This window comes from Mobula hypostoma, chromosome 15 (genome assembly GCF_963921235.1).
Source record: "Mobula hypostoma chromosome 15, sMobHyp1.1, whole genome shotgun sequence".
Taxonomy (NCBI): Eukaryota; Metazoa; Chordata; class Chondrichthyes; order Myliobatiformes; family Myliobatidae; genus Mobula; species Mobula hypostoma.
Window position 1 is genome coordinate 72,539,181 of NC_086111.1, and position 13,965 is coordinate 72,553,145.

Genomic DNA, 13,965 nt, shown 5'->3' on the forward strand with positions numbered 1-13,965 from the left:
CCTTCAATACAAGGCATATCCTTGGATGTTAAACTCCTAGCTATAATCTTCTTTCAGCTATGATCCAGTGATGCCTACAACATCATACATGCCGATCTGTAACAGGGCAACAAGTTCATTTACCTTATTCCGTACACTGCATACCTGCAGATAACGGATGTCACAGCACTAGATTAAACTAGAACTGAACTGAACTGAATATGCCTGGACTCTTTCAATTTTGTGTTTTATATTCTGTGGTTTTCACTCAATTTTATTGACGTTTGTGCGATTTGGTCTTTTTTTACACATTTGGTGGGAATTTTTTCTTTGAATGCGTTCCATGGTGTTTCTTTGTTTTGTGGCTGTCTGTGGAGAAGACGAATCTCAGGGTTGAATTCTACATGCATACTGTACTTTGATCATGAATGTACTTTGAATCCTTGATCTGATTACACTGCACTTTCTCTGTGATTGTAACACTTTGTTATTGTTTTACCTTGTAACCTCTCAAAGTAGCAATGTGATCAAATGATCTGTATAGATGACAAGCACAACAAAGTTTTTCACTGGACCTTGGTACATGTGACAATAATAAACCAATTTACCAGCTTAAATCCTTGCCTAAATATTTCTTAAATGTTATAGAGTAGCTGCCTGCTCTTTGCCTCAGGCCAGAGAAGTCTCTGTGCAAAATAGATGTGGATTTCAACAGCTTTGAAATGAGCATTAATTGACATGTAAAATTAATGGTTATCAGAGTCCAAATTAGATTTATTTTCATTGACATGTGACATGAAATTTGTTGTTTTGCAGCAGTATAGAGCAAAGACATAAAAATCTAAAAGTTACATAAAAAATAGATAATGTTTAAACATTCTGATAGATTGCTTCAAATAGATAGATCTCTAATGGGAGAGGGAGCAGAGAGAATGTCTTTGATTATGTTCAAAGTTCAAAAGTGCAAAGTTCAAAATAAATTTATTGTCAATGTACAGTATATATACGTTACTATATACAAACCTGAGATTCATGTTCTTGTGGGCATACTCAAGGAGTCTATAGAATAATAACTATAACAGAATCAATAAAAGTCCACCCACTAGGGTATTCATCTAGAGTGCAGAAGACCACAAACTGTGCAAGTAGAACAAAAAGAAATAATATAAGCAATAAATATCGTGAACAAGAGCTGAAAAGTCCTGGAAAGTGAGTCCATTTGTTGTGGAAACATTTTAATGATGGGGCAAGTGACACTGAGTGAAGCTAAACCTGGTGCTGTGAGCCCTGAGGCTCCTGTACCTTCTTCCTGATGGCAGCAGCAAGAAGAGAGCATGTCTTGAGTGGTGGGAGTCTTCGACGATGGATGTTGCTTTCCTGTGACAACTCTCCGTATAGATTGTGCTCAATGGTGGAGAGGACTTTACCCATGGTGGACTGGGCTGTGTCCACTACCTTTTGGGGACTTTCCGTTCAAGGGTATTGGTGTTTCCATACCAGGTCATGATGCAACCAGTCAGTACATTCTCCACCACACATCTATAGAAGTTTGTCAAAGTTTCAGATGTCATGCCGAATCTTTGCAAACTTCTTCAGAAGTAGAGGCACTGCCATGCTTTCTTCATACATGTTGGGCGCAGGACAGATCCTATGAAATGATAAAACCGAGGAATTTAAAGTTGCTGACCCTCTCCTGATGCTCATGAACCTCTGGTTTCCTGATCCTGAAGTCAATAATCCCATCCTTAGTCTTGCTGACATACAGTGAGAGGACATGGGTTAAGAGTGAAAGATGAAATCTTTAAGGGGAACATGAGGGGAGAACTTCTTTCAGAGGGTGGTGTGAGAGTGGAACAAGCTGCCAGTGAATGCGGTGGATACGGGTTTAATTTCAACCATTTAAGAGAAATCTAAATAAGGACCTGTGTGGGAGGGATATGGTCTAGGTACAGATCAATGAAATTAGGTAGAGTAATAGCTTGGTACATATTAGATGGACCAAAGGGCCTGTTTCTGTCCTCTATGATCTGGACTCAAAGGGTCACTCATTCCTTTCCAATGCTGATCTTGACATCACTGGAACTTGAGATCGAACATTTAAGAAAAGTGCTCTACCACTCTTAAAGGCATCTGCCCATCTCCCCCCTATGGTGCCCCGCCTTCCCTTTCTCCCATGTTCCGCTTTCCTATCAGATTCTTTCTTCTTCAGTTCTTCACCTCATGCACCTATCACCTCTCAGCTTCTTACTTTATCCCCCCTTCCCCACACACCTGGTCTCACCTATCACCTGCCACGTTGTACTCCTTCCCCTCGCACCACCTTCTTATTCTGGCTTCTGTCCCCTTCCTTTCCAGTCCTGATGAAGGCTCTTAGCCCAAAACATCGACTGTTTATTCTTTTCTGTTGATGCTGCCTGGCCTGCTGAGTCTCTCCGACATTTTGTGTGTGTTGTTCAGGATCTCAGCATCTGCACAATGTCTTGTGTTTATGATAATGTCAGTGCAATTTGCTGATTGCAGTCAAATTACAAGTCCAAGTTCAGTTTATTGTCATTCAATTTACTATTAGACATATATATTGACAAACAAAACAACATTCCTGCAGATCAAGGTGCATAACACAGCACATATAACTCACATATATAACACATAAAGTAATATTACCATAATGATCGCAAATCAATTAACAAATAATAAGGTGTATTTATGACGCAAGTTACAAAATAAACAATATAACACTACTGGCTCTTCATACATGATGAGACCTGGCTGGTGGCAGGTCGTTCAGTAGTCTGTCTTCTGGTTCCCATCCCAACAGTTCTTGTTCCGGTGCTACCGGACCTCCTGCCTGATGGACGGACGAGAGAAATCATTGATCTATGGCCTTGCATACATAGCGCTCCTGATAAATATCTCTGATGGATGGAGCAGAGACCCTGATGAGTCTCTCAGCTTTCTTTGCAGTCTTTTGTAGGGACAGTCCGTCACAGATAAAGCCCTCCCCACCATTCAGCACATCTACTTGGAGCGCTGGTGCAGGAAAGCAGCATCCATCATCAGGGACCCCCAGCACCCAGGTCATGCTCTCCTCTCACTGTTGCCATCAGGAAGAAAGTACAGGAGTCTCAGGACTCACACCACCAGGTTCAGGAACAGTTATTACCCCTCAACCATCAGGCTCCTGAACGAGAGGGGATAACTTCACTCAACTTCACTGGCCCCATCACTGAACTGTTCCCACAAGCTATGGACTCACTTTCAAGGAATCTCCATCTCATGTACTCGATATTTATTGCTTATCGATTTATTATTATTTTTTCTCTTTTGTATTAGCATTGTTTGTTGTCTTTTGCACGCTGGTTGTCCATCCTGTTGGGGACTGTCTGTTATTGATCCTGTTGTGTGTCTTGTATTTACTGTGAATGCCCACAAGAAAACGAATCTCAGGGTTGTATATGGTGACATATATGTACTTTGATAGTAAGTCTACTTTGAACTTTGAGCTCTGGTTCTAGTCTCACCCAACCTCAGAGGAAAAAGACTACTTGCATTAACCCCTCATACCCCTCAGCACTTCACGGAATAGAAGCTGAATGGAATGGAATGCAGGAAATGCTGGTACGGTGAGAGATCCTCGTGTAGGAAAATTGTTAGTCTGGCTCGACTCCACTGAATGGCCTATTTCCTGCTCAATTATACTGTATGTTTTAAAATTCCAGTCAGAGCATACTTGGTGCTCTGCCAGTAGATGGGGAGCCGGCAGGCATCTGCAGACAGCTTTTGTTTCGAAGGTTTGCCTCAAAACGCCCTTGTTGCTTCTCCCCACTGTTTACATGCAGGCCACGTTGCAATAGGGGCTGAGCACAAAGTGAGAGCTCGCAAGCATCCTCGGCACCCTTGGCCTGCTTTGTTCAGGCTGCGGGTATTTTGCCTGCTGTAATCTAGTCTGTCGCCAGTCCGGGCATTGTTGTTAAGATCGCCTGCGCCGATTGCCAGTCATCAGGCTGCCAGCGACTGTGGTCGCTGTCTTATCTCCCCGTAGCGAGCCAAAAGATCCAGAGCAGAGGCCAGAGCCTCGTATCTTCAGGTGAGTCAGCACTGCACAAAAGCAAGAATGCAAATAAGCTGGCGACGGGATGGCGGTTTGTCAACAGACGCAGTGCTGACAGGAGGGAAGTGTATTTCAACCATACTGTGAGAGAAAGAGAAAACCAAATGCATTTATCTGCTCTCTCCTCTCCCAGTCATGTTGTGTGAATCACGGTGTAAAAGCCATTCGTTCCATTGCAATTTGTCACATGGCCCCTTCGCAGACTATTAATGTGAAGTTTTCAGGACCAGATCTAGGCAATTCCTCCATCAAGTAATTTTATTCCTCTTTATTTTAGAATAATGGATCACTACAGTACAGAAGGAGGCTCTTTGGCCCATCTAGTCTGTGCCAAACTATTATTCTGCCTCATCCCATTGACCTGCACCTGGGCCATTGTCCTCCACACCCCTCCCATGCACATATTTATCCAAACTTCCCTTAAATGTTGTAATTGATCCTGCATGACCTACTTCTACTGCAACATGCATGGGCTCAGGGACTTGGACTGTATTTTTTTTATGTGTGACTGTATTTTACTGCTATCTGATATGTGCTGTATGTGCCTTGTGCTGTGTGTGACTGTTGGTACTGTGTTTTATACCTTGGCCCCGGAGGGTCGCTGTTTCATTTGGCTGTATTCATGTATGGTTGAATGGCAATCGAACTTGAACTTGAATTTCTGCTGGCAGCTCAGTCCACATTCTGAGTGGAGAAGTTCCCCTTCAGCATTTCACCTTTCACCCTTAACCTATGACCTTTAGTTCTCGTCTCACCCAAAATCAGCAGGAAAAGCCTGCTTGTATTTACCTTATCTGCACCCCTCATCGTTTTGTCTGCTTTCTCAAATGCTGTTTCTGTGATCTCTATCTGTCTGGTTATTTGGTTGTTTATTGGTTTATTGATATATTTAATGATACAGCGTGGAGTCGGCCCTTCAAGCCATGCCGTCCCAGCAACCCCCAACAATCCCGATTAACCCTAACCTAATCAAGGGATAATTTACAATGACCTGGAACGTCTATGGACCATGGGAGGAAATCGGAGCACCCAGGGAAATCCTACACATTCCACAGGGAAGACGTACAAAAACACCTTGCATACGGTGCCAGAATTAAACTCCAAACTCCGATGCCCCGAGCTGCAAAAGCATCGTGCTAACCACCTTATTCTCCCTAGTGTCATCAGGATTTTCAGAGGTCACAGGTAAAAGACATGGAACATGAGCAGTAGAGTACAGGAAAAAGCCCTTCGGCCTACCTTGACCTTAATGCCAAGTTAAATTTCTTCGGCCGTAGGTGATCATTATTCCTCCATTCCCCGCATGTGTCTCACTGCCTCTTAAACACCTCTATTGTATCTGCTCCCGCTACCATCTCTGGCAGCCCGTTCCAGACACCAACCGCTCTCTGAGTGAAAAAAATACCTTCCCACACATCTCCTTTAAATTGTTCCCCTCTCACCCCGGTTTCCTCCCACAGTCCAAAGATATACCAGTTTCTTTTTTTAGTGTGTCGCACCAGACAGTCAGCCATTTTTGTCTGTTGTGTGGTGTCAGGATTGGTCTCCTTTCGGATTAACCGGGTCACGATATGAACGTTCCTGATTCGACCCTTTTTTTTGCGAGGCCGAGTGGCTAGCTCGACGCCCAACCCGGCACGGATGGAAAGCGTGCTCGGGGGGGTGGCCCGACTTGGATTCGAACTCGGGACCCTTCGCTCCAGAGTCTGGCGCTGATGCCATTGCACCACCAGCCGGTTATATACCAGTTGAGAGGTTAATAGGTTATTGTAAATTGTTGCGTGATGAGGTTAGGGTTAAATCGGGGGCTTGCTGGGCGGCACGGATTGAAGAGCTGGAACAGCCTATTCCACACTGTTACTCAGTCAATCAATAAATAAAGCAAACAAGCTGTGCCCTCATATTTGACATTTCTGCTCTGAGACCAGGATGCTGACTGTCTACCCTTGTCATCACTGATAATGACATAAAATAAAATATCTAAGCTAACTGGGCCCAGGACACACGCACTCTTACGACTCAAACATTCTTTTTATTTTACTTGTGCACAAGGAGAGCATCATGGCCCCTGTCATCCACACTGTCCTTAAACTGCTATTTTTTACACAGAGTCCTCAGCATCCTTAAGTGGGAGGGTGAACAGTCAGAGGTCGTGGTCCATGTAGGTACCAATGACATGGGTAGGACGAGTGACGGGGTTCTGCAGGGGGAGCTCAGGGAGCTAGGTGCTAAATTAAAGGACAGGACCTCAAGAATTGTGATCTCAGGATTGTTACCTATGCCACGTGCTAGTGAGGCCAGAACTAGGAAGATTATGCAGTTTAACACGGGGCTAAGGGGTTGGCATTGGATTTTTGGATCATTGGGCTCTCTTCCAGGGAAAGTAGGACATACAGAAGAGGGGTTTTCACCTGAACTGGAAGGTTTGACCACCTTGATGGGGCTATGTTACAGACCCCCCCCCCCCAACAATCAGAGGACCAAATTTGTAGCAAAATCGCAGACTGCTGCAAGAAACTTTAAGCTGTTATCGAAGCTGATTTTAACTTTCCACATATTTACTGGTGTTTCCATACTGTAAAAGGACTAGATGAGATAGGGTTTGTTAAGTGTGTTCAGGAAAGTTTCTTTAATCAGTATGTTGAAGTCCCAATAAGAGAGTGTGTGATACTTGATCCGCTATTAGGGAATGAGACAGGGCAGGTGACAGAAGTTTGTGAAAACCATAAGACCATAGGACAAAGGAGCAGAAGTCAGCCATTCGGCCCATCGAGTCTGCTCCACCATTTTATCATGAGTTGATCCATTCTCCCATTTAGTCCCACTCTCCTGCCTTCTCACCATAACCTTTGATGCCCTGGCTACTCAGATACCTATCAATCTCTGCCTTAAATACACCCAATAACTTGGCCTCCACTGCTGCCCGTGGCAACAAATTGCATAGATTCACCACCCTCTGGCTAAAAGTGTAGGGAAACACTTTGCATCCAGTGAGCATGATGCTGTTAGTTTCAAAGTAATTATGGAAAGAGATAAGTCTGGTCCGCAGGTTGAAATTCTAAATTGGAGAAAGGCTGATTTTGATGGTAACAAAAAGGATCTGGCAAGTGTAAATTGGGAAAAGCTGTTTTCTGGCAAAGGTGTACTTGGGAAGTTGGAGGCCTTCAAAAGTGAAATTTTGAGAGTACAAAGCTTATATATTCTGTCAGAATAAAAGGTAAATATAACAGGTTTAGGGACGTTGGCTTTCAAGAGATATGGGTGAAGGAGGGTAGGGCTTGGAGGAACTGAACACAGGAAATTGGGACTAGCCGAGTGGATATCATGGACAGTTTGGGCCAACGGGCTGTATGCATGCTGACTTGCTCCATGACTCTATAACCTGCCCAAACGTTCTTTGAATATTGTAATTATATCCATCTCTACCACTTTCACTGGCAGCTCCTTCCATTTACCCACCACCCTCTGTGTGGAAAAAAATTGAAAAAATGCCCCCAAACTGAAGCTAAATTAAAATCTCAAAATGAAAGCCCTTTCAATCAAAGTTCAAGGTAAATTTTATTATCAGAGTACATATATGTCACCACATACAACCCTGAGATTCACTTTTCTGCTGGCGTACTCAGCAAATCTATAGAATAGTAACTATAACAGGATCAATGAAAGATCAACCAGAGTGCAGAAGACAACGAACTGTGCAATCAGAATATATATTATAAATAAGTGAAGTCTACGTTCAGTCCCTTGGTCTTGCTGACATTGAGTGAGAGGTTGCTGTTATGACACCACTCAGCCTGATTTTCAACCACATCGAGTAGGCGCGTCCATTTTATCAATTATTGTGACTCAGGCCAATCTCTACAGATGTAGGAATAGATTATTCCCCTCTGCCATCAGATTTCTGAATGGACATTGTTCCATGGACACTACCCCAGTACTGTTGTTCTCTCTCTTTGCACTACTTGTTTAATTTCAGTTTATGTATATTAAATTAGATAAGTAGTGCAAAAAGAGAGAACATATATATACTGTATATAGTATATATGCATAGTGTAAATTCAGATTTTTATTATTGTGTATTGCAGTGTACTGCTGCTACAAAACAACAGATTTCACAACATATTAAACCTGCTTCTCATTCTGATGTACCGTGGACAGCATTCTAACTGGTTGCATCACTGTCTGGTGCGGAGGGGGGTCACTGCACGGGATCGGGGAAAGCTGCAGAAACTTGCAGACTAAGCCAGCTCCATCGTGTGCACTCACCGCCCCGGCACCCAGCAGACCCTCAAATGGTGATGCCTGGAGAAAGTATCACCCATCTCTAATTACCCCCATCACTCAGGGCATGCCCTCTTCTCATTGTTACCATCAGGGAGGACATAGAGCAGCTGAAGACACACACTCAACGGTTCAGGAACAGCTTCTTACCCTCTGCCATCTGATTTCTGACTGGACAATTAACCCATGAACACCACCTCCCTAATTTTTCCCTCTCTTTTTGCACTACCTATTGAATTAAATTATATATATATATTTTTTACTGCAATCTAGTGTGTTTTTATTACGTATTGCACTGTACTGCTGACACAAAACAAATTTCACGACATATGCCAGTGATATTAAACCTGATTCTAATTCTCAATTACTGTCCAGAGAATACCTTCAGTATCTAATTTTAGGCCCATAAATTCTGAAGCAACATGTTCAATAAACTACTTGTGATTATAAGGTAGTAAATTGCCGAGGATCCCTTGAGAAACCGAGTTCATGTTACTTCAGTGGAGTCAGCTGTCTCTCTTGCTGACAATTAACCTTTAATCCTGAAAGGGTTAAGTCAGGCTAATGTTCAGGAGTTTTAAATATAGATCCTGTCATCTATTACTGATGCTGGAAATTAGTACAATAGATTTTTTTATTAAAATAGATGTATTCATAATAAGATCATAGGACATTGGATCAGAATTAGGCCATTCAGCCCATCAAGTTTACTCTGCTATTTACTCATGGCTGATTTTAAAAAGATTAAGAAATATTTACAAGAATAAACAGTGCAATGCCTTTTTTTTTATTTAGAACAGGCCCTTCCAGTCCAGAGAGCTGCACCGCCCAGCAACCCACTTATTTAACACTAGCCTAATCACGGGACAATTTGCATAGACCAATTAACCTGCTAACCGGTATGTTTTTGGGCTGAGAGAGAAAACAGGAGCACCCGGAGGAAACCCACGCAGTTTTGGAGAGAAAGTGCAAACTTCTTACAGGCCGCACCAGAACTGAGCTCCAAACTCTGGAACTGCTCCAGCTGTAATAGATTTGTGCTACCTGCTGCCTGCTACACTATCGTGGCACCTAATTTCATTCTTATGTTCATAGTCAATGCTTTCAGTACTGTTCTATTATATTATATTCCTACACCCCCAATAACACTGCTGCCACGCATGTTGCCCCCTGGGGTGGGACACTACGATAATAACTTAGTGACTATCTCACCCAACCCGGCCCCTCCCTCTCCAGTCGCAGAAGATCCCTACACTGTGGTCCTTCCCCACTGAGCTTTAATACATCCCTCAGCATGTACTCCAGCAGCCTGGAGCGTGCCAGCCAGCCGCATTCCTCCACGGACATCTCGATATGCTGGCAGACTCCATATTCTGTGCTGTTAATGCCCGTTCCTTGTTTAACATGATCAAGGGAATATTTTGGCTTTTCACAATTCCCCTTCAAGCGAAAGGGAGCATGTTTTGCATAACCGGAGAAATCCTCAGAAGTAGGTAGATGTGGTTGTGAGATTAGGTGGAGTTCTGTCTGCCACCTTTTGCACTTGCCAAGCAGTCCGTGATGAGCTTGCTTTAATCTGCAGACCTCCAGGCACCAGGGTCTTGTGGATGGAATCCCTTCACGATTGGTCAGATCCATGGTGGCGGCCTGCCCTAGCAATCTGTTTTCAGTCATGGGAGCAGAACTAGTTATCTGATCTGGTGTTTCAAGATAAGGTATGACTGTACATATTCAGAATACCTGCAAGGGCCTCATCTGCCTGCATACTTGCCCTCTGTTGCAGAGCAGTACAGCAGAGAAACAGGACCTTCACCTCATATATTCAGTGTTGGACTGCTATTCTGCTTCTTCCAATCGGCCTGCACTGGACCATAGCCCTCCATACCCCAAACTTATCCAAGCTTCTCTTAAATGTGGAAATTGACCTCGCATCCACTACTTTCACTGGCAGCTCGTTCCACACTGTCACCACCCTCTGAGTGAAGAGGTTCCTCCTCAGGCTCACCTTTCACCCTTAACCTATGATCTCTCATTCTAGTCTCACCCAACCTCGGTGGAAAATGCCAGTTTGCATTCACAGTGTATTTTATATATTTACTTCTTTGTTTTATACAATTTACTCCATCTACAGACTCACTTTCAAGGATTCTTTTCAACTCGTGGTCTCAGTATTATTTTTATTTGCAGAACTTGTCTTCATTTGCACCTTGGCTGTTTGTTTATGTATAGTTTTCATAAACTCTATTGTATTTATTTTTCTGTAAATGCCTGCAAGAAAATTAATCTCAAGATCGCATATGGTAACATATAAGTACTTTAAATAGTACTATAAATAGATTTTACTTTGACATTGACTTTTTCAGAATCAGAATCAGGTTATCACTGATATAAGTCAAGAAATTTGTGGCAGCAGTATTAAAGTACATTTATTATCAAAGTATGTATGCAGTGTACAACTATGAGGTTCGTCTTCCCACAGTCACGAAACAAAGGAGCACCATGGAACCTGTTCAAAGCAAAAACAGCACCCCCTCCCCATGCACAAAAAGCAAATCACGCAAACGGCTACAAGAACATCAATCCCTACGTATAACGCAATACATAAAAAACCTATAGATCACTATAAGAAATAGACTTATATTTCCTATTGTCATTTAATTTGTATATAAATGAACTGCTGAACGGATCCTGACCCGGATCTGGGCCGTACCCTCCAAATGTCCGGACCTGCATCTCGGTTTTTTTTGCACTTTCCATTTTTCTATTTTTCTATTTATGATTTATAATTTAAATTTTTAATATTTACTATCGATTTGTAATTCAGGGAGTGTGAAGCGCAGAATCAAATATCGCTGTGATGATTAAAGCAACACACATAGAAGTTGCTGGTGAACGCAGCAGGCCAGGCAGCATCTCTAGGAAGAGGTGCAGTCGACGTTTCCTGACGAAGGGTCTCGGCCTGAAACGTCGACTGTACCTCTTCCTAGAGATGCTGCCTGGCCTGCTGCGCTCACCAGCAACTTTGATGTGTGTTGCTTGAATTTCCAGCATCTGCAGAATTCCTGTTGTTCACTGTGATGATTGTACGTTCTAGTACCAATTGTTTGGTGACAATAAGGTATAAAGTATTATCATTTAATTTGTATATGTACACATATATACATTAAATTAAATCGAATAACTAGTGCCAAAAGAAAGTAAAAGTAGTGAGGAAGTGTTCATGGGTTCAATGTCCATTCAGAAATCTGATGGCAGAGGGGAAGAAGCTGTTTCGAAGATGTTGAGTGTGTGTCTTCAGGCTCCTGTACCTCCTCCGCGATGGAAGCAGTGAGAAGAGGACATGCCCTGGATGATAGGTGAGGTGGGGGGGGGTTCCTTATTGATGGATTCTACCTTTTGAAAATGTTTTCGATGCTGGGGAGGATAGTGCCCATGATGGAGCTGGGTGAGTTGCAGCCCTCTGCAGCTTTTAACGACCCTGTGCAGTGTCCTCTCCATACCGGGTGCTGGTGCAGTCAGTTACAATGCTCTGCACGGTACTTCTTAGAAATTTGCTGGTCTTTGGTGACATTACAAAGCTCTGTTTAATTATACCACATAATTTTGAGTCCCTTTATCAAATCTCCCAATTTTCTGACATTCCAGGAAATAAAGTTCTAACCTTTTCAACCTATTCAACTCCTGTGTCTGAGTTCCTCCCTGTGATGATGGCGTGCCTTGTGCCACCTTTTCCCCAGGCTCTGCCAGTGATTGAAACGATCCCAGAGATACCACAGTTTCTGTCGTGGAATACGCAGAAATACACGAGAAGTGCTTGAACGGGGGGTTTTGTTAACTCTTTCACAGCTTATTTTAGCTTTGGAAAACAGAAAATGTTTTAATGAGAAGATTCAAATTCAGATTCTGATACTTCGTCTCCTGACAAAAGTTTCTAAGATTATAGATAGATAGATAGATACTTTTTTGATCCCAAAGGAAATTACAGTGTCACAGTAGCATTACAAGTGCACAGATAAAAATATTAGAAGAGAAGTAGAAAGAATAAAAACTAAATTACTACAAACAGTCTAACAGGAGGGGGTTATCACTTCCCCGGCTGTAGGTTGACTCATTATAGGGCCTAATGGCCAAGGGTAAGAATGACCTCACATGGTGCTCTTTGGAGCAGTGCAGTTGTCTTCGTCTATTACTAAAAGTTCTCCTCTGTTCAGCCAAGGCGGCATGTAGAGGGCGAGAAACATTGTCCAGAATTGCCAGGATTTTCCGTAGGGTCCTTTGTTCTACCACAGCCTCCAGTGTGTCCAGTTTGACTCCTATAACAGAGCCAGCCTTTCTAATCAGTTTATTGAGCCTGTTGGCATCACCGATGTTGATGCCATTGCCCTAGCACACCACACACAGAAGATTGTACTGGCAACAACAGACTGGTAGAATAATTGAAGGAGAGGCCTGCACACTCCAAAGGACCTCAGTCTCTCAGGAAGTAGAGGCGACTCTGGCCCTTGGTGTGCACAACCTCTGTGTTGGTGCTCCACTGAAGTCAGTCATCTAGGTGCACCCCCAGGTACTTGTAGGTCCTCACCACAACCATGTCCTCACCGTCTACAGTAACAGGGAGCAGTGCAGGCTTAAAGTCTATCAACACCTCCTTTGTCTTATTAATGTTGAGCTGCAGGTGATTCAGCTTGCATCATTTGACAAAGTCCTTCACCAGGGCCCTGTATTCATTCTCCTGTCCTCCTTTATACACCCAGCTATTGCTGAGTTGTTAGAGAATTTTTGCAGATGACATGACTCAGTGTTATGAAAGATATGAGAAGCATAGACAATATGGACAGTCAATATTTTTCCCCAGGGTCAAAATATCTAATACTTGAGGAAATGCTTTCAAGGTCGGAGGGGATAAGTTCAAAAGAGATGTGCAGAGCAAGTTTATTCTTACACTGAGAGTGGTGAATGCCTGGAATGTACTGCCAGTGGTGGTGATGGTGGCAAACACGATAGAGGTGTTTAAAAGGCTCTTAAGTTGACGCGGCTTAAATGAGCAGCTCCGGCAGACTGGGCGGATGAGATCCAATGGCCAGGAAGGTGGTACTGCAACACTTCGCGGAGAGCGAAGGGCATGACGTGTCACAGAAAAAATCATGGTCATCCACTGCAACCAAGGAAGACCCCTGTTTGTGATGCTTGTTCGTACCACTGGACTTGGACTTATGAGGTCGGGAGAGTGGAACTGCCCCAGTTCAAATGACTTTTCCATTTTAAAAACCCTCCCGCACAGATTTCCTGTCATCGTCGGACGTGACAGACAACCACCAATTGGGCAGAGAATGGAGAGATAGGGACATTGTGTAAGCAGAAAGGATTAGTTTGGTGAAGCATTTAGTTACTAGATTAACTAATTCAGCACAACCTCATGGACTGAAGGGCCTGTTCCTGTGCTGTACTGTTCTGCGTTCTAGATTAGGTCATTGTCCTAGACATCAGAGTGCCATGCAAATCCTTGCTCAGCTGAAGGAAACAGAGAACTTAGTAACACGGTACCTCCACAACAACCATTCCCTCAATGTCGTAAAAGACTTAGTGATTATCTT

The 13,965-nt window shown here is 43.2% G+C and overlaps 1 protein-coding gene across 2 annotated transcripts in view; it reads left to right on the plus strand.

Annotated features, from left to right (window-relative positions):
• Nucleotides 1–13,965, plus strand: part of eefsec (eukaryotic elongation factor, selenocysteine-tRNA-specific) — a 496,741-nt gene that overhangs the window by 461,244 nt on the left and 21,532 nt on the right. The gene's annotated exons all lie outside the window — the stretch shown is intronic.